This window comes from Linepithema humile, chromosome 1 (genome assembly GCF_040581485.1).
Source record: "Linepithema humile isolate Giens D197 chromosome 1, Lhum_UNIL_v1.0, whole genome shotgun sequence".
Lineage (NCBI taxonomy): Eukaryota > Metazoa > Arthropoda > Insecta > Hymenoptera > Formicidae > Linepithema > Linepithema humile.
Window position 1 is genome coordinate 8,277,849 of NC_090128.1, and position 26,638 is coordinate 8,304,486.

A 26,638-nucleotide genomic window follows, 5' to 3' on the forward strand; every position below is an offset into this window, starting at 1 on the left:
TTAAACAAATTGTACGGCGTTGTATTAAATTCTATTTTAATTATTCGCAGAGTAAAAATTTCCAAAGTGTTTTGTCACAAAATATTTTAGAGACTCAAGACTGATGAACAATTTTGATAAAGGATTCTAAAGTTATCACATTTTGACGATATCGAGATCTCTCGTGCCAGCATTATGTAAAACGTTTTGAATAAAGAATATCGTTCGACTTTATCGCTGTTATTCGCTTCGCCTGTCCGATATAGCGGATCAATAATAAATATAGAGTAATCTTTCTAATGTACCACCGCAAGAGCTTTCTCGCGATCCCGAAGATCGCTATTTGCGATGTACAGCGTTGAGGTGATCGCACTCTCGTAAATTCTATTCAATCGCGCCGATGCGGGACGAAGAAGGATGCGGCCCGTTTTGTTTTCGCGAGTGGTTTGGGGGAGGAGTAAAAGCATGTGAAGGGATCGATTTGTGGCGTTGCGCCGAGCTGTCGATGGTCAATTCGGGCGTGGATAAATAAACATCTTCTCGGGGAAGGGACGAAAGCGAGCTGCGAAAGTTTACCGCCATTGAAGCATCCTATTCTTCGAGTGGTTTTCCTGAAAAGCCGAGGTTATTCATCATTCATAAAACTTCAAGTGCTACACCTTTTATGAATATATCAATTCTTATATATAGCGTAAATAAAAATATTATTTAAAGAGAGCTTCTCGAAAAAGATATTGCAAGTGTAAAAAGGAGCTTGCAACACCGAAGCATCTTTTGGGGGGATTTTCAGTGAACGATTTCGATAGAAGACCGCAAACGTCAAAGATCCCGCGAGCTGGAATAATGCAGCTCGAATCTGGTTTGATTTAATGTAACGCGTGCAAAACAACCATTTATTTTGATAAACACGTTTGTGACGTGGCGCGAAAGTTGTATAAAAACTCGATTAGAAGTTCGAAGTTTGTCGAGACAACGAGCTTAGCGATCGAAAGCAATTCCCCTTAAATCCTTCGCAAAGCAAATCGCGCGTCTAATGGATTCTACGTTAATCGCCTTTACCATGTCGTTAACCCGACGCGATGCGCGCCGCTCGCTCGGGGCGACGCAGCGATCGCGCTTAGCAAAAGGAGCAATCGACTTTAGGCTCATTAGTGACGCACAACCCCGAGTCAATTACCCCCTTTGTTATCTTATCTTAGCCGGATCCTCGCGGTTAGAAACTGGAAACTGCGTCAAACCGGGTTATTACTTATTCACGCCGTAACTCGCTGGCGCGATAATCGCAAGATATTCATGACTGACCGATAACATTTTTTTTACAACTTTATTTCTCCAAAGATAAAAGTTTTGCTTTCTTTAACCTAATTCTTTATCATATGTTATTTATAACACAATAAATTTTATAATAAATTCGAGATACGTGAAAATAATTTTAACTGTAAGGAACAAGAATTGTCGAAAGGAATTTACGTGAAAAGCTGTGATGTAATAATTTTTAGATATTTTCGAGAGATTGAAAATCACTGACACGCAAAAGTTTCGATCGCGCCCTTGCTTTCACGGTTGCCGGTAATGGATTGAACACGTGTCTCGCTGATATTTCGCGGCACGCCGCACAGAGATCGCAAGAACACCCGTCGATAAATTCACGTGGCACGGCCTCGCCCTTCCCGTCTCGATAAATTATCCCGAGGGATGACAGAGACATTATAATCTGAGGGTCTAATAAAAAGGTCCGTGCTGGGATTCTCTTTATCGCTGGTGCGTCGTCGTTACTTAGCAATAATTCGCGTCTGTATATAAAAGACGCTCGAGGAAACAGGGATCTCGCGGCGAGAAGGGAAAACGCGAGGGATGAAAGGACGAGGCGCGAGGGGATGGGCGGTGCGACACCATCCAGCACGCGTGTCGGGAGGAGCCGCGCGTCCTGCAGATGCCGGGCAGAAGAAGTTTGGACAAAGCTGGCCGGAATCGCCACAATGGATGGCGAACGCGCTTCGACTCGGCCCACTCGCTCCCCTCTTCGATGATTTATCGGATACTATTTGTGTGTAATACCGCGAACACAATTGCTATCGGGCGCATGTCGATGATCTTCCGGGATAAAGAACGATTCGGGCGATTTTCGTGAATTATGCAGGCCGTTTGAAAGTCCGAGTTGAAAAGTGACCGCGAAGAATGCGGGATCGAAGGGATCGATCGCTTATACATCAATAGTATCTGAGATCTTTAATGTTGTAGATCTTCTCTTTAAGAGATAAAAAGACTCGTTTTTAAAAGGTTTCGAAAGATGCAAATCAATTGTGGAATATATTAATGCCAAGATAAGTTGTATTCATTATCGAAAATGATGCCGAACGGAGAGGGCGAATACCAGCGCCATTATCGATCCATTTCTCAATCTACTTTTGTAACTCGAAAATAATCCAAAGATCCTTGCTTTTTGCCCATTCCTCGTTGTGTTTTCATTTTCTCCGGGAACAACGGAGGAAATCGGTCTGTGTAACATGCCTGCGCCACGTGGCGCGTCTTGTAACAGAATTCCCGCCGCTGTATACGGGCGACAAGGCGGTGGCGCAGAGAGGAGGGCGGGGGAGGGGGGGGGGTACTAGGGTGAGGACAGCAGAGGAGATTTTCTCGAGTTTCAGAGTCTACGCGCGCATACCTAGCTACAGCTCCCCGGGGACCCCGGGGACAGGTGGCTGCCGCTGAAGTCTTAGACGAGATCCACGCTCCAGGAAGCATCTCGGTCGCGGGGCGTCCCCTCGTCCTTGGAAAGTAAGGAGTACGACTTCCCCGGTAACATGTGGTTGTCGTAAAGCGACGATCATCCCGCAGGAAGTTGCCCGGGATGTCTCGGGGACGAATTCAAACAGGGAGCGCATTGCGCGAGTTAAATGCAGCCTGATGATGACTCCGCTAATGTGCATTAGCGGTTAAGACGCATCTCGCACGCGTACGAGCATATGCGAGCGACTTGCAATCGCACATTCTCCCCGCCGTATGGATCGTAATACACGTTGCAAATTCCACGCGCTGCGAGTGTTGGCGCGTTTTGTATTAATTATTCCGCACGAAGGCGTGGAACTTGAATTTAATGCCACGTAATTATTAATCTTTTGCGAAAGCCGCGAGGTATTATAACGCTTTGAAATTGGTAAATATTTTCGGGCAAGTTATACATTAAATATATTGTACGTTGTTTCCTGCGCCATTATATTTATTATTAAACGAAAAATTGTTTATAGCCGAGTTTATTAAAACCATTTTCATGAGTTTCCACCGAAATAATTCTGCACGATACAACGAAGCTTAAATAATTTTTGAACTGACTATATTCGTCGAGATTTTGTCATTTTCAATTTTAAATATATTTTAGCATTTTAGTTTTCGATAAATAGGTCAAAATTTAATTCGCAAACAGACTTAATTTTTGTGGTCGATTTGTTTGTCGCTAGATAATTGTTTTAAAAATATATTAGAGGATTTGTCTATACTTGGAACTTTTATCACGCTGTTACATAGAGCTGCAGACTGAGAAAGGGTCACGTTAAAACAAATGCGGCAATCTAAATTTCCAATATCAATCGGTTCAGCGCAGTTGGAGTATGCAATGCAGGTGGAGAGATTAATTATTGCACTTGTATCCCTTCGAATGAATCCTTGGAACAAATTGCGATCGTCTCTTTCGGCCGTGCAAAGCGATATCGGGTGAAAACTGTAAATGAAGAGCGCCGCGTTATCTCCATTCCAATCAATCTGCTCGTTATCGCCGGGTGGCCGAGGATTATCTCGCGCGCGCTCATTGCAACACGGGACTCGCATTTCTATCCGCGAAATTAGCCTCGTCATACCACGCATAATTGTTCCAGTGGACGCTCGGTGGAAGCCCGGTCGGAATTGCGCCATTGCGCCCCGCCATCAATGCGGTAGTGAACGCGCGTTTTCTCGCGGTGTATTAATAAAGTATGGCCTTCAGTGAAATAGATCGCCCGTTTCGCTACAATTGCACACACATCAATTCCATTAAGCCGTGCCGCGGTTCGATAAAGCCATCCCCGTATAGCTTTCCGAAAGGTTGAAATGGTGGCCTAGATCACGGCCGCCGAACAACCCGATGGTTGTATTTGTAATTGATCCTTGAAACATCTATTCTCAAATTCGTTAACTTTCACATTGCTGCGATTGCAATATTTGAAATGCAATAAAATGATTTATGTCAAATTTCAACATAAAAAGGTTTACATCTTTTAATTAATAGGAGAAGCATTAAAAATTATCCGTGCATCGATAAATATGACGCTCTTAGAGTACTATAACGTATGAAACATTGATGAAATAATCGAGCTCAAATATTAAAAATATGCAGTATTGCTGGCTGCGCAAAATTTAATCTGCTAATTGAATTTATATAAAGCACGCAGTTCATGAATATTTTACGAAACTGATTCTCATAATGTTCAGCCATTAAGTAATTAAATTCTTTATGCGCATGGATATTTCGTAAAAATTATAACAATTGTTGCAACAAATTAATCTTTTCCGCCGATATAAAAATTTGCCAATTTAGACGTTTGAAGTATTTGCTCTCAAATTATACGCGCGGGGCCGCAGGTTGTTCCCAAGGAAAACCCTCCTCGTCACAGAACACCGCCATTCATCAGCCAATCGCCAGGATCGTAATTCAGAAAGTCGCTGAAGGTCCGATGTCGCCCCAGGAAGTGTTAATTGTCCATAAGTTATTCCTTGGGCTTCGAAACACATGGCAGGAATCATGGCGGGAAGGAAGCGCCGCAGAATTTTCGGCTGCCACGTGCTGCCATTATTGAACATGTGGTCGAACGCCAGATCGAGCACATGATGGACAGCCTTTATTGTATTTTTTCAAGAAAAAGTCACGAAGAAATATAGTGCTGTGCTTGCCGAATGACAAAAGAAACGTTCTTATGTTTTTTTTCGTGCGGTACGAAAATAAACGCAATTTTCTAAAACTTAATTATCTAATTACATAAATACGCTGATTATATAGCAAGAGAAAAGTTTAGATACTACTAATTCAGTACCAACTGGCGGTAGAGAATGATTATTCGAAGCGTTTCACTCTTTAGATCTCCGAGTGCACGAAGGGTTAAATCCGCATTTTCGCGGCGGAGCGAAAAATAATTACGCCGCGTCGCAATAAACGCGCACTTTTTCGCATTTTTTCCCTTTGCCGCGACGCAGAAAAGAGAAGTGGAAACGTCGCCCGGTTTAAGGGGACGAGAATATTCCGGAATATACACCGCTCGCTCGCACAGTTGAAAAAGAAACCGGCTGCGCGCGTTACTTTAACCGCGGCCGCAACGACAGCACAATGCAACGCCGCGTTGCCGCTCTCGAAATTCCCGAATGGCTTTCGCCCGTCTTCGCGCTCGCGGCAGAATTAGCGCGGCGGGAAAGCGATAACCGTGGAATTTACGCGCGGGCTAAGAGGCAGCTAATAAACGTTAATTTAACGAAACAGTGGCGCGCCGACTTTCGGCGCCGTTCTCATCGACGGCGACGAGCGGCAGCGGCGGCTTGCGGTACGTAATATCTGGCTAGATCCGCCTGTAATTAGCTCGGGAATCCGAATTAACGAAAGGAAACGAAACGACCTGTGCATGTGGAAAATACGGACCTACGCGAAATCAAAATCCCTTTCTCGCAGATATTTTCCTCGCGGATGAAAGTTTCGAATATACGCAAAACGCGATATTATGTGAAATTTGTCAGACGCATTTATTATACGTATAATTTTATATTTTATATATAAAGACATCTGTGCATAAATTTTCGATATATTAGCTATTATAAAAATAATACTTTAGATAACTTTGTATCAGTTTTCCGACAGCGAGAAGCGTTCTCACAAAATCGAAGTCTTTTTTCCTACAGTTTTATGAGAAGAGAGTTGTAATATTTTGTAAAACTTATCGCAGATTTATTTATTATGATAGTTTTTCTAATACTTTTTTTATATTCAATGTCTAAAATAGAAGAAGTATCTGTGTTATAAATTCACCATTGAGCCATGACTACGATATATACTTATTATTACGATTCTAAAAAATGCTACAAAAAACTACGTTAAGCTCGAGCCGGATCTTTATTGCTCAAAATTTTTAAAGAAGGAAATTACATATTACAGACGTTCCGGCCACTAAACGTTTTGGCCATCATCAGTGTAACAATTCAATGACAACAAATAATATCAGCGCGTACAGAACATAGCGGTTAACGCTTGCAAACGGAAATAATCAAAGTTAAAAATCAATCTTGAACACGCCAATTTTTAAAAACGCAAACGCATTAAAAAAGTCAACGAAAAGACAGTAGTTGGACAATAAAAAATTTCGTTTCTGACGTACGTAAAGTAACATTGGCAAAGAGCTAAGAAGGTACATCCAAAAATTCCAAAAAGGCTTGAATCCTCGTTGAATCCATGAGTGGTAAATTTGAAAACTATTAATCGTTATTCTCAATGGTAAAAATGTTGGAGCCATATTAGATGTTCTTACAAATATGTGTGGTTATTATTACGATTGAGATTTGTAAATATTAGTTAAAATAAATAAATTTTTACGAGATTTTTAGAAAATTGTGCTGTAATATTGTTGATGGAATTTTATTTACCTCGCAGGAGGCATTTCATAATAGAAAAACACGGGAATTGCGCAAGAAACTTCATTCTCTCAAGTGATGCATCTATTTTAAATATGAACGCAAAAATTTTACGCCACTCTGCGTTATTAAGACACTAATGAATGTTTCCAGGGAAAATGTGACGCTTGCAGTTTGTACATCTTCCAGCGGGAATACGATATTTTTGTCATTTGCGAAAACGACGCTGGCGGCGGCCAGCAGTGTCAATACAGCACTGCGGCGTATCTCAAACGTGCATTGTACTTTTATCGCGTAATTTTCACAGTTACAGCTTCGACTCGCCGAGATTCATTTACTACCATAAAAAAATCAATCGTGTTCAAGCGAGAGGAGAGAAGTCAAACGCGCTTTCACCGCTCGTTTCTTTACAGTTACAACCAACGCAGTGAAATCTATTGCTATAAAATGTCAATCGGAGATCCACCCATCGCCGTAATATTCTCGTCGGAATATTTCCGATCAACCCCATTACGGCGGCGGACACCGCCGCCTTCACGTGTACTCCGTTCCGAATTAGATTTACGACACGACCGCAAGGTCCTACAGAGTCCCCGCCGTACTCGCTTTTCTTTCGCCATTATACCGAGGGACCGGCATACCGTTTATGGCCGTCAGGACCGTAAATAGCTGCGGTGCCGTTGTGTCCGTCCGTCGTAACGCGGCTCGCGTCCACGATCCTAAATCACTCTTGGTTGCTACTGCATCCATCCGCATCCGTAACGTTGAACGGTGATTACGATCGGGGCGATTGTCTCGAACAAAAGGGGTTGACAGCACCTCCGCGGGGGCGGCTGCTCGAGTGGGCGGCTATGGGCCGAAGGTGCACTTCTTCAGAAATACGCTGTTACGTTGTAATCGTTCGCTGTTGCAAGAGAAATCGTTTGTCGTTATCTAAGGAAGAAGACCGACGTATCTCCCTTTAGGGGATCGTAGAATGGGGATAGAATTTATTGGAAACGTTAGGAAATTTATGATCGTAGGTTTTTTTAATTTCGCGTGGTGTCGCTGAAGACATAAATGTTTCCAAAGGGACGGAAAAGAGGAGAGAAATAGGTTTATAATACATATTGAATCTGGGTTTTATTACGATGGTCTTGCTTGTAATAATTAATGTGTACATTGGTGGGTGAATTGGCGTTTTTTTTTTACAAAGTGAAAGTTTAAAGAAATTATACAGCATGGTCGAAAGTTTGCATTCATGTTTTGTACAGCGTAAAAGTACGATTTTTTAAAAGTAATAGAAACCAATATGCTTCTTTAAATATTTACACACGCAGCGCGAGCTTGCGACAAACCATATAAGTAACAAAACTATATTTTTTAATTGATCTGAAATTGCTTTTATTTGGATAGAATTTTGAGACTTAATTACAAAAAAAATCTAATTTCAAGTATTGTGAAATAACTTGCAATTAAACTATTTTTAAAGAAGAACCTCACTCAAACAAACATGGACTACTTATTTTGTAATGTCCTGAATTTGAGATCAGTTCAGATACATCAATCGAATAAGAGAATGACTTGATTTTTATAGCTCGAAAGTATCAGGCCGCACCTCAAGGAAGCAATGTGACTCCGGGCCATTTTTATCTCGGAAGTGGCGCGTAATATGTTCGCGCGACGATTCGAGATGCGAGCCTCACTACAATACTGCCTTGATATAAATAATGAAATACGCGTGGCTCAGCAAGTCGTAGTGTGTAGGGTGGAGTGAAAAATGTCGAGTGCCCACCGAAGACCATTCGCGTTCGCGCGAATGCGAATGGCGCGCGAGGGATGACGGGGAAAGTAACTTGCGAGTCACGGCCATCATTTTCCCCCTCGAGGTGTACCAAAAGCTCTCGCGGGGATAATAAAGGTCTCTAGGCACTGCCGATACAATTTCGACGTCCCGGCCGCCGGAGCACGCCTTTAGAGAGAGAGACGATCGATGGGCATGCATTTGGGCTTCGCGAAAATCGATACGTCTCGCGCGATGATGAAAAAAGTCATATATTTATTTTAACCCTCCCGACTTGACAGTTTCCATCGAAAAGCGAAGCGTGAAAGGAAAATCTTTTCAATTCTTTAATTAATACTAAAAGAATTAAAATCTTAAACTCTTTGTCATAAAAATCGCATTATCAGCATTCGAAGAGTTCTTTAAAATATATTTTTCTTTATATTTTACTGTACAGTTGGATTTTTATTGGTGACTTTATATATTTTATATATATCTCACTTACAATACGTTTATTAATTTGATATAAAATAATAATTTGATAAAAGCAGAACAAATTTTATGATAATAAAAGAATTAAAAAGCAATATTATGCACAACATGATGGCGATACGCATAAAAATATACAGAGTATGAAACAAATGTTGAAGCGATTAATATTAACATTAATTATATCACAAATTAATGCCACGCAATATATATTATATACGCTCTAAATGATAGCTATGAATAATTAAAGCGCGCATCATTATCACTTACGCATTGCGATTTTCGCAATTTATAATCGCATTTCGCGATTCACGACATTCAAATCTGACAAGCAAACATGGCAAAGAGAGGACGGTGCAATCGACATGTTCGGTAAAAATAAATAAATTATGCGGAAGTATTCCAGAAATAGAGTAGGAATAATTAATTCGGTCTTTAAATCGTATTGCGGATTACGTATTGCTTTTCTCTTTATATTTAATTTATGCCACTGCTAAAGTACATACAGTGCCGTCGATTGACAATAATTAAAATATCCTGTTATCAGTCACAGATACCGCATTGTGTAATGTTGACAAATCGCTGTCCGATAAGTAAATACGAATTTGACGCGCAGTATTAAGTGTACAGATACTTGCAGCAGTATTTCTCCCTTCCAACATTGCTACGAAAAACGCACGAAATGCTCTCAATTGCATTAAAGAAAAATAGATAAATGTGAAATTGTTTTTTCCTTTTTTAATATATTCTTTACACTTAAACATTTATTACATTTAACTAACTTTTCTAAATTTTTGTAACAATGCAATTATCTGTACTTAAAAATCTAAAAATGTTACAGAATCACCGAAGATGTATTGCACGTCTTTTATATATAGTATTTGTTTTAATATTCGACTACTGTGTTTATCTCATTTTCAAGCCACATTAAACGTGTCGAATGTCTTTAAAAATTTGTAGGAAACTGAAATGGCCAATATCCTTTAATGTTCGATTTATAATGGCCTAGAAGCAATTCGTATAGACATTTCAAGAGCGACTAACAAGCAGTGAGGTCACTATTAGAAAAAAATTGCTTCAGGATTAGACAGTCCAGTCGCTTTACAGTTATCGCCGACGTCTGTAGATTATCTGACGATATACACGCCATCTCGTTCTCGATTTGCTCGTTCCCTATAAACCAGTTTATCGGGATTCATATCGTTAACCGAACCGCTGTAAAAGCGGCTTTTAGGTATATCACCGGCGTGTCTCGCGCCGAAGCAGTGCGTAAACTCATTCTGACGAGGAGGAAGGGGGGGGGGGGCAGACCGAACGAGTGGAGTGCGGGAGTCGACGTAAACCGATGAGGCGTTAACGCGAATTGCCGGAATGTTCTCGCCGGCGGTTGCGGGCCGCAGTAAATGAGGGCAGGCAAAAAGAGGGGGGGGGGGGGTCAGAAACGAGCGCGAGGGGGGTCCGATCGTTTCGCTCCGGCACGTACACTCCGCTGCATTAATTTGCACGCTCTCGGACGCATAGAGGAACGTGTCATTCCGTTGTCTGTGTTCACCCGATTAATACACTCGACTGTACATCCGCTTGGATTTGCGAGAGACAGAACGGGCCGCAGCTCAGCGTAAAGAGCCTCGTCGATTGATCATTCTCTTTTACCCCCGGTACGCGCGTCTTGCTTTGATTAACCCGCAATTAGTGACCTGCATTAATAACGAAATTATACGCTAGAGTGTTCCATCGATCAGATTAGAAAAGGCAATTTTTCTAACTCTTTTCGGAGTGTCTTCGTAATTAAAATTATAAAATTGGATTAAAATGAGCTTTTTTTTCAAATAAAATGTAAAACAAAAAGATTTTATGTTTTAGTTTTTTATGAGAAACTTTACATAATTTTTCATAAATATTATCAAGGACAAATAATAGAAAAAAAAATCAAAAACTAATAAATAATAAATAATGACAACTGAAAGGAACAATTGTTTCGAGTAATCACAGAGTCAAAAGGCCAGCGTGATTTCACGAGACGTGCGCGACGGTTCAGCAAGAAAATGTAGGTGAACAGAACCATAGTAACACCATCCTCCGTGTCTTTCATTCTCTCTGTTTTTCTCACTTTTACCTGCGAGCGCTCATCTTCAATTTCGTGATTTACGACGTCCGCTCTTTCGACGATCCATTAACGAGCGCATGATTGGCCGGCGTTCTTCGGGGCTGTGAATACCGAATGGCGTAATAAATAGTAATAGGTGTTAAGGTGTATCTAAATTTAGATTGGTATCGTACACGCCACCGAAGTAACGAGCCGTGGTCTGACTGGTACTAAGTGACCCTAATGTCCGAGTCTAATCGGCACTAATGCCGATTACCCAGTATCTCTTTCACGTCTCTCGGCCCTCCTCAAATCCGTACGAGCTCGCCCGTCGAGTAACATTCCTGGATAGAGTCGCGGATAAACGGCGCCGGAACACTGAGAACTTCGAGATACCCAGTTGTGTTTGAATTTTAATTAATACCTCCGACGGTTTCTCGCTTGCTAATCTTTAGTTTAACGCCGCATGAATAACACAAGCTGTAATGAATTTCACGATACACGACTCGTCTCCGAGTGTTCAACGTCATTAAATCGGCGGCATAAATTTTTGTACTATCAGCAAAGAGAATTGTAGCCGCATTTCGTAAACTTTAACGTCTTGTGTACTATGGTTGAAAATAATCCTGAAATAGATTCCAATTCTGAATTCAGCTTCTTTGCAATTAGGATTATTATCACGCTTTATTTTTGCAAGCATTGTTTGAATAACATTATTAATAATTTCCACGGCAGCATTATCATTCATACAAGACAATCCAGATTTCTCGTATTTTATTTTCCGATATTCCGTGTTCCGCAAACCCGCCCAGAAACTAGGTTGTCCCCGAAATCCTTTCTTATTACGGTGCAAGATTAATCCGGCTGCGGCAATCTCGACCCAATTTACGACAAGCCCGAGAATATATATCGCGAAATATCGTTCGCGCCTCGGACTGGTCGCGCTAATCCATACGGCTCTTCCGGCCGATTCGTCCTCTCGATCATTATTACGTGCGATTTGGCCGACGAAGCTCGATAGTACGCGCGCGAAACGGCGGTGATTAATATGCGTGATCATCGGCGTGTAATCCACATTACGGAACGCGGGCGGGGGTGAGCGGCAGAAACGTTAGTCAAAGTGCGCGACAATGCGCGCGCGTGCGCTGGAGACGGCGCAGGGAGGGCAGGGAGAGATATGATGGTGCGGTATTAGCGACGATTAGGCCGCGGGCATTAGGACCACTTAACAGCCAACGCTTGTAACGGGCAGCAGTCTCTCGGCCATCTGCATCCTGTCGCACACGCGCCAACAGAATCCTCAGTTTCCTCTCTTTGAAGTTGCCCGAAAATCTGAAATTCTAAAAGAAATTCTTTTCGGAAAAAAAACTTGGAAACACGTCGCTTAATTTATTTAATATTAATTTACGCGACTTAAAATTGACGAGAATTTAATTATCAATATGATATTCACTTTGCGCTTGCTGGATTTATTGATTGTTACTTTTTATCACGAGTATATTTAAAATTTATATCAAGTTGCATAGTATTATAGTAAATTAAACTTTATTTATAGTGATTTTTTTTAGATAATTTTTTCCGGTTTTTATTCGCGCCACACGTCTGCCTGTGAAAACCTTTCGCCCTTTACTCAACCTCTTTTACTTTGGCGCATCAGGCGCGCGCTTACGGGAATCTGGGGAGCGGCGCTCGCGCGTTAACCGGTGGATTTATTTCTGTATAAAAGCGTGACTAAAAATCGCCGTATATCACTGTGCGCGCCGTGTTGCACATACGCTAGTGCGGCCCAACTGGGGCCGGTCGGTCCGCGGCTGGCCGAGCTAAGCCGAGCCGGTGGGGTTAAACCGCGAGTCGTTTGTCATGCTTTTTACTAATAAGCCGGTAGCCGCGCTTTAATGCGGCCGGAGCTGGCCGTTGCCAACTTTGTCTTCGGCTTCGAGAACTGGCGGACGAATGCGGCAACGAAAAAGCGAATAAATCGAAGCTAACGAGTGTTACGAAGTTTCGCTCGCGGCGAATTTTCGTCGACGACGAATACGAATCGTACACGGGAGATTTGCCAGCCGTGCGCCAATCGCGTTGCGATTTCTTGAACTTTATTTTTATCTATTATGTTTTTTTTGTACACGTTAATCGACGTGAACTCGATCGACGAGAAACGAGAGCGACTTCTGACTAATTAAATTTGCTTTTATTTTACAGATAGACAATTTGCAATGAAAGGAATGAGACGAGCAACAACATAGCGGTAAGTAGTTGTGAAGGTAATCTCAATTTCGAGTTTTTGGACTATTATTTATTATGATTGCTATTATTGCAAAGCTGTAACCAAATTTTCTTTAAAGATATCACACAATGAATTTAAAACACCGATCCTGAGAAACCTAATACATATTTTAAAGCGTGTTTATATGTTTTAATTATAATTATAAATTAGTTTGTTTATATTGCGGACGTAAATTTGTTTATTCGAATTGGATATTTTTTTCCATAAGCTACACTTCACCTGTGAAATCGCAATTCGTTATATTTTTCTAGTTGAATTTTGGATTTTGCGATAATAACGATATCGATATCGATAAAACGACATGCAATCGCACACAAGATGCGCATAAAAATCGAACGGTAAATAATTGCGACCGTCTGTATGAGGCACCGTTCGCGGTCACAGATACGGTTGCATTTCATCCCGACATGCACGTTTAGCGGGTAAACAAACGGCACTTCATAAACCGCCCGTCGCGATACGATCGACGCCATTATTTATTGACCTTTCGGATTTACCGTCGCACAGGCGCACTCGCGAAATTAGTTTGCCTTGAATTATCTTTCGACGCGCGCGATCAGCCGTCGAAATTATTGCGCCATTGAAATCCATTTTTCGGCAGTCGCCCCGACGTGCGCCCCTCTCAAAAACTTGGCTTGTTCGTGGTGATCGAATACGACCACTAAATGCATCGTTTAAGTTCAGATCTATCACAGTCGATGGGAGATTGATTTTGCGCAACATGGTCAGTTTTGCTTGTGGCTCGCTAAATTAAACGTTTCAACGATGACTATGTGAATTTAATATTCTGAAAAAAAAGATTGCGGGAAATAAATATGCAATATAATAAGCGTGAAATTATATGCGATGATAAAATACATTACTGCTATTAAGCCGCGTGATTTCTTTTGAAAGATGAGAACACTTTTTACGGTTCATCTTTCTATTTTCACCGCGAATCGATCAAATGCCAGTCAGGACGCGGCCTCGCCACCCCCACGGTGAAATTTTTGAATTTCTACGGGGTGAATCCATGTTATATCGTTCCTGCCGGTGGGTACGGACCCCTCCGAAATCCGTTCCGCCCCATGTACGCGGTGCCGGACGTGAAATATAAGGCAATTTCATGAACCATTAAGAATGGAAGTTCATAAGTCGGCAGCACGTGTTTTCGGTGTTAACCCGGTGTAGAGAAGGCGAAATGAGATTTTTCGAAGGGCAGCCCCTTCTGGTCACCCCCCACCTCTCGCGCCAACATTGACGTATAACGGGTGTCCCGCGGTCGAAAGACGAAACGTGCGCGGAGACACATCGAATTCTATCGAAATTCATCAGACTTCAAACGATTTCCAATCTTTTGTCTTCGTAATGGCGGGACGATTTTTTCACAGCAGCGCGTGAGCTTGCTCTTTTGATGAAAAATTTCTTTCTATTTGCGAACCTTTTTCAATTGAAAAATATTAATATTTTAGCGCATGCATTTCGATGATATCTGATATTGCGTTGACAAACACTCGTGATACAAAATTTAAATGTTCACTTAAAAGTGTTTCAGTAATTTAATTAATTGATCTTTCCGTACAGCAATCATCGGCAAGTTATTTAAATATGTCAAAAGCCACACTGTAAAAGTCTAATAATTAACATTGAATTACGATCCTTTTTACATTGCTCTACAAATTTTTTTATTTTATCTATGCCTATAAAATCCGGTTACATGCTTCCTTCGTTTAAAATACAGAAAGTGTGGCTAAAAATAAGGGTTCACTACTTTGCGCCCTTTTTCACGCGAGATCTTAGATTTCTTGGATGTAATAATTAAGGAAACGCGAACCCGCCTTTACCGCAAGGATCCCACGATTAAGGGAGAACCCATCATTCCTTCGCGCTCTCCTTCACTCCGCTTGAACGATCCTGTTCTTGTATCCTACGATCTTCTTCGTGTTGGTAAATGTTCAAAAGCGAGGGAACGGAAGAGAGAGAGAGAGAGAGAGAGAGAGAGAGAGAGGGGTGCTTTTATAATTTCACCCCTAATTTATTTTACAACAGGGCTAATAAAAAAGTGAGCGCCGCGATATATCCATCGGACGTGCGGCGGGGGTGAGACGAAAAAGTTAAACGCTTTCTTGCCGATCCTCGAACACGCGTCGAACAAAGGGCGCGCTCTCCGTCTCGTCGCCCGGCTTGCCCTGCAGCGCAGTCTCTTCTGCATAATGCTCCGGCGAGCTGACGTTAACCGCACCTGTTTTTCGTTTTTCTATTTTTTTTTTCTCTTTTTCTCTTACAATGCTAATTACACGCGTGCCTCGGCGAACGTAACGCGAGAGAAGCGGACGCGCGCCTCTTTCGGGAAAATTTTAAGGCGGATCCATTTCGCGATGCTCTTTTTCCAAATAGGTTTCTACGCTTGTCTTCTTAATTTTCTAGCATCGTCAAATAAGATAAAGTTTTCTTTAATTATTTCCCTTTTTTACACTCCCTTCTTCTTGTGAATAATTTTTTCGCGCATGAAAGCGTATGTATTTTTCAGAAATTCAGTACTTATTAATGGGTTTTCCCTCAAACAGAATTTTTACAGAGTAATCTTATAATTATTTACATAAATATACAAAATAATGCATTTATATCAATACGTTAAAGGTAACTTTTTACATTACATGTATATTTATTTACTTCTTTGCTTTGCTACTTTTCCTCTACTGCAATTATAATTATCCGGCGGCGAAAAATGAATAAATCACATAACAACGCGCGCACATAATGCGCAACAGTGACGCAGGATTAAATTTGATTCGGTTCCCCGTTCGGGCATTAAAGCGCATCCGAAATCCTTTAATATTGCAGCCGTCCAACCTGATCTGTATTAATTAATTCACGCGCTCTAAACGGCCCGTTCATCCGCAATGGCAACAAAAAGTCTCGCGCTCTTTCGCAATTACTCGCGATTACTCTCGTTTTGCCAATCGATGAGGCACGCAACGCCGCGCGATTTTATTATTATGCGCCGCGCCCAGGCGCATGCACACGCGGCCGCCGCGGTGTATAATGCGGAATTCCGATCGCGACACCGTGCTGGAATATATATACGTTCGCGTGCGATAAAAATTAATTAACAGAAGCGCCGATGAACCCGGAGCCGCGGCGCGGAATATTCCGCGAATAATAAAATACCTGGGCGAGCCGATCGTTAACGGAAGCTGCGAAGCGATCCGCCGGCCACAATGCAATAGCTTGAATGCACCCCTCGCTGCATTGCGCGCAAACACGCGTTCCAGCCGATAACGTCGAATTCTCTCCCTCCTTTTTTTCCGCGGGATTTACGGGTAAACGATATTCTAATTAACCTCTTTTGACTGCCGTGTTGGTATTCGCGTAAGTCGCGGGGATTTAATTACGGACGCGTGAGAAAAAAAGCTATTTTAATTCTGCGTAAATACGATGCAAGAATTTTCTAATTAGTACGTTAGAAAATTAAATTAAAAAGTAAGAAATAAAGTCTTTTTCGGAGACACTTAGTTTACTATATTCTTTGAAATAAAAGGAGGTTAAAGAATTAAAGACTCTGTTGAACTTTATAGAAATAAAGAAATATTTTTTTTTTATAAAATATAATATACACAGTAAACACGGTGGTAATAAAAAATGAGAACAACTATTAGAGGCATACGCGATAGCAATTCTTTCCGCGCAAAGTCGCCGCTTTAATCGCACCGGCCATAAAGTCGCGCTCTCTCTCTCTTTCTCTCTCTTTCTCTCTCTCTCTCTCTTTTTGTTACGCTAGTAACAAAAGTCACGGTGATCACATCGCCCTTCTTCCCTTTCACGTCGAGTCTTTAAAAAAGAACACCGAGGGAGAAAAAAGAGAAAACGTCGGAACATCCCCCGTCGCTCTCGAGTCTCGAGTTACAACGTGGCCGCACTCGTTAAACATCCCTTCGACCTGGTCTCGTCTTTCGCTCCCGTCGCGCCGCATCAACGACGCGCGACAAAAGCGCAGCCAGTAACAATAATGACGATGATAATAAGAGCGACACCTTCCGAGGGAAAGAACCCTCGCGGAATTCCCGCTTCTATTACCCCCTTTCACCCTTTTTCTCCGCCATTTCTATCGATGCCATTTAAAGTGATATGCGCGTCGAGGGGGGGGGGGAGGGGCGACGTCTGAATACGACCAATAAAGAACGATTCTCGAATGGAAATTAACGAAATTCCACGCTTTTTCTTTTTGCCCGTCGCGTCGTTATCGGAAAATATTGCAATAACGGATCCTTGAAGGAAAGTTTGTAGACAATATCTTCTTAGTGAGAATTTAATAGACTACCCTCGTTATCTTGAATATGAAGCAATTTGCAATCAAGTCGCGGAATAAAATTGCCGTGAGAATAAAATCGATTTAAAATTAACTGAGAGAGGTGAGTTCTGTGCGCATATAATTGTTATGTTGGTGGAGAAAAAGACGGTTATCGGACCTTCGAAGAGTTGAAAGCGTTTTTCTATTCGGTTGAAGACCGTCGTTTGAATGAAAGAAAATTAGCTACCGGATCTCAAATTACTACTGTCAACTCTTTCTTTTTTTTTTTTTTTCCCCCCTGTCAATGACTGTCCATGCGCTGCAAGTATCTCGGGCGAAGGTACGAGCACCATCTTGCTGCACCCGTATCACCCTTTCCGCCCCTCCCCCTCTCCTCTGCGTATCTCACAAAACGAAGCTAAATGCGAACGATTGAGCCAAAGATCCTTCTCAAGTGAAATGTCACCAGAACACGGAGGGAGCGAGTAGGAGAAATAGGAGTGGAGGGGCAAGGATTGCCTCGAGGGCGACCCGTCCGTCTTCATTAAGTCCTTCGTTCGAGGGACAGGTAAGAGGGCCGGGCAGGTTAAATCGCGCGCACATTGTGCGTTTTGTACCGCGTCCTCCGCCGGGTGTAGCGTAGCTTGCGTGCATGTATAATTTCGTGCGCACAATAGCTCCGGGCCGCCATTGTGTCGGCAGGAGCTGTCTGTCAAAACTCGACGCGTCAACTGACGGCGCTACTATTAAGGACACTCCAATCGCCCCCGTTGCGTCCCTCTGGGCACTAGCGGCCTAGGAACACGGCCACCGTTCCCAACCGGATGCGTATATCCACCGGATACGGAATTTATGTACTTTTTACGCCTTTTTACGTCTAGAGATTTGTATTTTAACAAATTAAATCTCCGACGTTTGATGCAAAAAACAAATCCACGACATTGTCTTTCGTAGAGAAAAATTTGGTGTTTACTACAACCTAAGATGTTGTTAAATCAAGCCCGATAATGAAATTCATGAATATATTATTTTTATTTTCTGAAAAGTCAAGCAGCGTTATTAAAATTTTAATGAAACTTTTTTGTAATATTTTAATATCAAAGATTTTTTATGCAAATTTAGCTTTTATATAAATAGATAAAAAGAAATCTCTTGGATAAATTTTACTTGTCAAAAATTTCATTTTGCGATTAATTGTTAAAAATAAAATTTGCGCTCTATTATAAATTTAACGAAGATGTCGCTCATATCTTGAACGACAGCTATATAATGTCTTTTATATTTTTTGCCGCGATTCCCGTATGGATTGCAACAAAGCAAAAAACATTGCTTTATGCATTGAGATGAAAAAGAGAGATGACGAAACGGCGGGTTTGCAAAAGTTCTAATTCGATCACGGCGATGAATCGTGCCCATCGTGGAGAAAATAAAAGGAGCCCCCGACAAAGGGGAGTTCTGGCGCGTTGCTCGTGCGTGCACGGCCGCCGATCGTTTGTGCTCGTACGTTAAACGTCCTGTCATCGCGGAGCCGTGCAAAAAGTGCCGGTCCAGCTAAAAGGGCTGGCTGGGATGGCTGGATCGACGGTGGGAGCGAATCGGCCGCGAAAGATTGCCGGTGTGTGCCATTGACGTTTGCCATCGACGAGTGCAGCCGTTGCATCGTCGACACGAAAGCAAAACCACATCGCTGTCTGTCCGTCTGTCTGTTGGTGCGACGAACAGCGAACTGTTCGACCAAGTTTTCGACTCGACTGTTTCGATGCGGTTGCTCGGGTAACACGGGCGCGATCCACAAATTTAACAGTAAATGCAGCTCCCCGTATAATACAGAGATAACGTTCGGGATAAACGTGAAGTGAAAATTAGAGAGATATATTTGTCACATTCAATTCTGAATTTCGTTTCTCCAGCGTGCATGACGGTGATCGCGTTCCACCTCAACACGAGACGAGAATCGGAATAGCACATTTGACGCTAAATGAGCCATTTGATATCAAGTTTTATTTGTATAAAGCATGAGATGAAAGAGGCTCAAAGGGCAACATTTAATGTTAAATGCGTCATGAGAGCACGCGTCATTTAGTGCCAAACGCAATTGAAAATAGAAGCGAGCGTTGTGTGTACATGGACGAGAAAATTTCATGTCTGCTATTAAATGAGGAATGGAAATGTGAGTTATTAATCTTTAAATTCCTTATTTAAACACTTTGTAATATAATTTTCCATTGCAAGTAAATTCGAGTTTCGACTCGGGAAAACTTTGCTTAAAAAGTCTTTGCTTTCTCTTGCCTTCCGGTCTCTCTGAGTTTATTCCAGGGCTCCAAGAGAGAAATGCATCGAAGCACGCAAAATGTATATTGCACGCTGTATCAAATGCCGATCGACCGGCTAAAGTGAATTTAACCCATCACGAACCATGGGCAAATTGACTACTACATCGTGATTTTAATCCCTCTCGAGTGGCTGCAGTTTATACGCGCTGGTAATTTCACTAGAATTTCATTTTTATTAATAAAATGGTTATTTTTGTTGCACATTTAAATATTTTTTGCTTCGGAAAAACTACCTGAAAAAGAGTAGAACCAGCCGGCTATCGATACGCTGGCTATCGATATTTGCTCGAAAAAAAACCCGCGACAGTTTGTGTACACAGATGCAAGGCGGTCTTTTTCCCTCCGTGTCGCAAAATAACATTGGTTATTCTCGTTCCGAAGTATTCTCATAAATCTAAACGTGTAACGCGACACCAGGCGGGACCCGGCGGAGAGAGACGCGCGGTGTACAAATCGACGTCGCGTCGACGTTTGAGAGATCGCGAGTTCCGTCCATGAAAGGCGAGCGGAAGCTAAACGCCGCGCGATTCAGAAGCAGTTTGCAGGATCGAGTCGTCGAGTATATCGATTCATGCATACGGTGGCGGCGCGCGCAGGAAATGTATTCAGAGGTCGCGTAACCTTCATCCGTGACGCGCTCGGGACCGCCAGCTGGTTCATTTATCTTGCAAGAGCTCCTCTTCGTCCTGTTCTTCGCTTCTTCTTTTTTCCTCGCTACTCTCGCCACGGTGTCCCACGGCGTTCGTTCCTTTTCTTCGTCCTTTTGCTTACTGCGCGACATGCATCCTCTTATCGAGGTGATATCTTGTCTATTGATTGATTTAATCAAGTATCCTTTAGAGTCAATTTAGATTAAATTGGCGCACGCTTCTGGCAATTTGTCTCTTTCCATCCATTATTGAATTTCATTAAACTTCTTCCGAAATTTGCATATTAGTAAATGGCATAAATTAATTATTCAATGATAGCTAATATAATGCTGTTACGATCAGAGCTAAAATGCCAATTTTTTCCATAATTTTTAAAAATTCTTTTTAATCAAAACAGAATTTATTTATACTCTTTTTGAAGTACTTAATTTTCTGGACATTGACATATCCGAATTTCCGCAAACTATCCCGACATTCTTCCGACCAAGAAGACGAAGTGACTTTCGCACATTCGCTATTTTCCTTTCCTTCATTTCGATCATAAAATTTTACGGTTATCTTCCTTCAGCTTTCGCGGGAGTTTCTCGCTTGTGAAGTCGCGCAGATCGGTGGAAAAAAAGTTTTCGAATTCAGCCGCTATTATAGAGCGCAACTCGACCGAGGGATGAATTTTTGCAATTTATAGCCGCCAAACAGGTAGACACGAAAACTCTCACTTTTGTGACCGACTTTTCGCTCTTTTTTTCGCTGTCATTCTTCTGTAACTTTTCTTTCCATTTCACGGTGGACGAAAATTCTGAACCGTTTCGCATATACCGCTTCTCAATTGCGGAGCTCGATGTAATCCACTTGATAGGCAAACGTGATCAACTTCCCTCGTCTTCCTCATTTATATTTATTTGTATTTACTTTTATTTATGTAATTGTTTCTTTTAGCGTGCTTCAAGAATCTTTCTCAAGACAAAAGTCAACATCGCTCTTCTCTCTCTCAATTTTTCTATCGTCCTCTCTATCTTCTCCGCATTTCTGGCGGATGAGAATTTGATGAGGTAAACACGACGATGTTTTTTAATATCTCCTTCTGGATCTTCCAAGACCAATTCCGGTTTTCTTTTTCTTCTCGCTTCTTAGGCGCGAAGCTCGTAAATGCGCGCCCTGAGAGATTTATGCGTGCGGATTGCAAATTAATGTTGACTCCGAAGTCTCCCCTTCCTTTCGGGTTCTTCGCTTTTTCAAAGCCTCGTTGGGTCGATGAAGGAAGAAACGTGTTGCAGTGAATATACACTGTCAGTTTTTGCTAATCAAACTGCATATAATTGTGTTTGCATATATTATATAATATTAATTAATGTTAATAATATGCGTATACGTTAAATATTCAAAATTTGTAATATTGTATTTCTTTACAAAGTTATAAATTATAACCAAGTCTTTATATACATATGTAAAAAATACAGAATTGTTTGAAGAATGCAAAGTACAAATTGTGTCAACGTTGCAGTGTATTATAAATCAGATTTAATCCTCCTTTCGGATGGAATTTTTTTTGCGCAACGCGTAGGGAGCAGCCACGGAATCGATTATATCATTACGTTTTTACAATATCGGCGAATTATTCATGCACGCATTAGCGGTTGCTCATTCAATAATCATCGTGAAATCCTCTTAGACGGTACGACATCGTTGGACGCAACCGTTGTTTTATCAAACGAAGGGACGGGGACGTGCTCGATTTTCCGCGCGGCACTACCACACATCTTCGGACGATCCTCCCTTAATTATTCCGCGTAAGAGGCTTAACATATAGGCACATCCTTCGCTCCGAATCGACGAAGAGCCGGCTTGACGCAGCTCAAGTGCGTAATAACTCGTCGCCGGCCGGATGTCGCTCTCCGCCGCTCGTCGTCGCGACGATTAAAGCATCGGAAAACGCCGAGGATGCGTTTTTATCCCTCATCTTCTTAACACCTATGCTTAATTTAATCCGTGTTCGACGACGGCGCCGTCGCGCGTGAAATAAGAAAGGACGACGTGGAAAGGAGAAAAAAGAAGCCTTCGTCATCTCTCCGGAATGTAGCGCCGCTGGAAGATCGCGCTGGCGTAAAATTGCAAGGACATCGTCGTTCTCCATTATGCTGTAAGAAGTGGAGACAGTGCAAATTGATGTTATAAAGTTGAAAGTAGTGAATTCACGATAACTGCGTGTAACCGTCCATTTCGCGATTAATTCTGACGACGCCAGGACACTTTAGTAACTGTAATACCGATATTCAATTTTCGTTTTACACTGGAAAAAAATTTGTGCAAAATTACAATTTTTATAATTTTCAAATCAACTATTACAGGTGTAAATTTTTACACTACAGAAAATTTACGACCCGCGCGTAAAATTAATTTTTAATGCTGTAATAAAGCAGAGTGCATAATATTTGCAAATTTAATGATGCAATTTATTTTATTACACAACACTAGAAATTAATTTTACTTGCAAGCTGTAAATCGACATTCATAATATGCTTCCACAATTATCCACTATAATAGTTGCAGTTTTATATTTATTTGTTTACAGTGTACAAATTTGTGGATAAACATTTCTTTTATATATTGTACATATTTATTTTTCTGATCAAATTATTTTAGAAAATTAAAAGTATATGAAAAACGTAGGCAATTCCGACAAATATCGCTGCAGTTCGACGCAAATGAGAAGTTTTCCCTTTATTTCCGGAAGTTTTGACCTCTCGGTCGCCTCGGTCTGCTAGAATTTTTAAGAGATGGAAAGAGTCGACAAATGAAAATTTCGATCGCGGCCAGCGCGCACGAGCTGTTAGCCGGACGGGAAAACGCAATGGATTATTACGAAAGTTTTCATCGCGCGTATAGAATCAACAGCTCATTTTCCTTTTGCGGATCAAGAAGGACGAGTAGAAGCGTTATCGGTGCTTCGAAATTTTTCGCGCCCTTAAACCCGCTATTCTCTACTCTCGCCCCCTCCTTCTTCTAGTTTCTCCACCCTTCGAACTCATCCTTCGATTCCTCGGCTGAAAAGTTTCCAGCGACTGCGATGGTTTCCCTATTCGCGCGGTGAGAAAAGGAGGAGGGCGAACAAGAATGGGGATGAACGAGACTCGATGTTTTTGTATCGGCGCTCTTTCCACGCATCCCCAACATTTGATTGTATCGCTACGTGACTGAAATAAAGTGCGCGCGAACGTGGCCGTACTTGCATTCAGAATCCCAAAGGGCGTGCGCATCTGCATTTAGGGTGACCCCGACTTCAACCGAGCAACTTTTCAAACTTAAACGGAGCCAATATCGGAACTGATAACTCGAGAAATTCGAAGGAATTAAAAACATATTTTATCTAAAAAGTTTTTTTACGTAAAATTTTTCTTTTATCAATCACGTGAGAGCGGTTTGAACAGATAACGCGTCGAGTGGTTAAATGATAACTCGACTGCTCGGTATATACAAGTGCAGTATCTTGGTATTTCGCATATTTTCTCGACGGGTGCGCGCTATCTTAAACTTTTACGAAGATGCGTAAGTGAAATGGCGCTTGTTGCGGAGCTGTAAAATGTAACCGGCGAGGAAACAATGATGGGAACATAAAATGCATCTTGAATCTGTGAATTCAAGCCATTTGCGAAATTGTTCTTAGGCATGCTGAAAATTCGCCAGTTACGCTGTGACTGAAGAGCGGTCGAACCGATTCTCACGACAACCGTATTCCGAGCTTCGCGCGAGCACTGCAGTAATCGCGAAAATGTCGTACATAATGAATAATAAATCTCCCTTTGCTCAAATACGTATGACAATAATCCGCTGTTTGAATAAAGCCAGTTAATTAATATACATTAATAATTTATAATCAACAGTATATTCAAATAAATGCGATAACGCTAATATAACGTATAATAAATGCTCCCCTCGTTTTGATTATGATAAATTATTCAGCGCTTCAGATAACGCTAACGAAGTCATCGTTTCTCAGGGGGGGGGAGGGGAAGGCGGATTTCCGACTGTTTCGCAATTTTTATTTATCTTATTCGTATCACGGCGATTTTTTTTACTAAACTCCAAACTCGATCTTAAGTTGATCAGGCAAGATAAAAATGATGTCCCTGGGATATTCCGTATAAATAAATGCGCAAACACTTAAACGCGATTAAGAATGTTTCCCCGACAGGAAGGGGAAGGGGTTACAAAGTTGAAAACGAGGGACGCGGGAGACAAACGACTCTCGGCGAAAGTTGTCGAATCGGAGAAGGATGGGGGCCGCGCGATGAGGGGACTACAGCTGAAGGGGTGAGAGTGGAGGGGGGAGGGGGTCGAATTCGACGTGTAATTAACGGAATGTCATCCCGCCGTAGCCAATAAAGTTCAAAGGATTTAATTCGATTGAACGATTCCTCCGCAACGCGGAGGAAAGTGGGATCGACGAGGGCGAGAGCGGCGGCACAAAGGATCGAGGATTGGCTCGCAAGGGGAAAATAACGTTAGGTTTGTTTTTCTTGGTAACCAGGCTACTATCCCGTACGAAAGCTCTGGCCCCGATCGACGGCGATCTAGTCAATTGAGGGGTGCGCACTTCTGGGAGGGAAGAGGCCGAAAGCTCAGACGATTAGGCGCGCCCTTCGTCCCGTCTGAGCATTAATGTACGAGATTGCTATACTACCTTTCTTCTTTTTTTTTTTTCATTCGTCTTTTTTTCGTTTTCCGATCGCGTTATATAACGAAGACCGCGGCCAGCACTTCCAATCTGGAACGAATCTTAACGAAAGTACGAGCACTCTCGAATGTTTATATCGGCTTAGTCCAAAGCTTTTTTCATCGTGACATAAGAAAATTAATTATTTCCAAGTATTTGAAGCTTTATTTAATTATTAGTTTTAAATTTAATAATGTATAATGCAATATGATGAATGATTGATTTTAAATGATTAAAAATTTATGGCGTATTTAGCAAGTTTTAAACGAATTGTGTGCAAATTATTTATGAAGTACCTACAACTGTTAATTCAAATTCATTTCGCACAACTGGTATATTTGAAATTGCAATAATCTTCAATTTAATGGCAATATTACAATTTGATTATTATTTGCTATTTATTTAGAACAGCTTTTTGATCATTTTATCGTAAATGTAATTGGTAGAATTCATAGTAAATCTACTTTTTATTTAAAACATACATTTTTACATATCCTTGATATTGTTTGTATTCCCAGTTCTAAGGATGCAATATATATAAGAGAGCTTTCATCTAAAAGAATTCGGAAATTTATACAATTCATAGAGACTCGGCTGACTTGTTCGATGGAAAATTCGAGGGAGAAAATTCGAAACGCCGGGAAATCTGTCGCGGAATCCCCGCTATGTGGGGGACGGCGTTCGCGGGGCTGGTAAATACGCACTTAATATGTAGGAGAGTACATAAAAAGTTTATGGCGGGCAATCAGGAACCTATGCTGCGTCATATTAAAAGATCTACGGGCGGTCGTTCGCAGAGAGCGGCGCGGCGCGGATTCTGAAGCGCAGAGGGTGCGCGCCTTTGGTATCTCGCGGAAAATTGCGAGCCTCGGCCGCTTTATATATTTGTATCGTTCCGCGCCATATTTTTCTGTTTCCCCTCCTGCCCGGGGCCGGGAAAGCTGTGGGAGGGAGGGGAGGGAGGAGGGGGGGTGTACACTAGGCCTTGAAATTAAATTCTCCGACAAAGAAGCGAGCGCGGGGAAAAGCTCGCGCGAGGAGTCTTTTTTATACGAGCAAGCGGCGCGTCCGAATTTACAGAGCGTACAAATTTCGCGGGGGGTTTTATGCGAAGGTTGAAAATAAAAAAAAAAAAAAAAACGGCTGTGCGGTAGAAGAGAAACGGATTATATTAAGTCGCGCAGTTAAATATTTCAAACGATTGCAACATGTTGTAATACGGTGTGTAGCTGCAGGAGCTATCAAGCATTATTTCGGTGATTGCTTTTTTTAACAAATGTAATCTTTTATCTCTTTATCGTTGCATTTTATTGTCATTTTTAAATCTACTGCGGACACCGATGACGAGGTGTTAATGTTTATCGATTTCCTGAATTTTTCATTCCTCTGTGCTCCGATTCACGCGCGACTGGCGTACAATTTCCTATAA

At 41.7% G+C, this 26,638-nt stretch overlaps 1 protein-coding gene across 5 annotated transcripts in view; it reads left to right on the forward strand.

The window, feature by feature from the left end:
- Nucleotides 1–26,638, forward strand: part of pxb — a 525,449-nt gene that overhangs the window by 117,667 nt on the left and 381,144 nt on the right. For all 5 annotated transcript variants that reach the window (XM_067347452.1, XM_067347451.1, XM_067347455.1 and 2 more), the window contains one exon: nt 13,161–13,206. The gene's annotated coding sequence lies outside the window, so the exon portion shown is untranslated. The remainder of the gene's footprint in view (nt 1–13,160; nt 13,207–26,638) is intronic.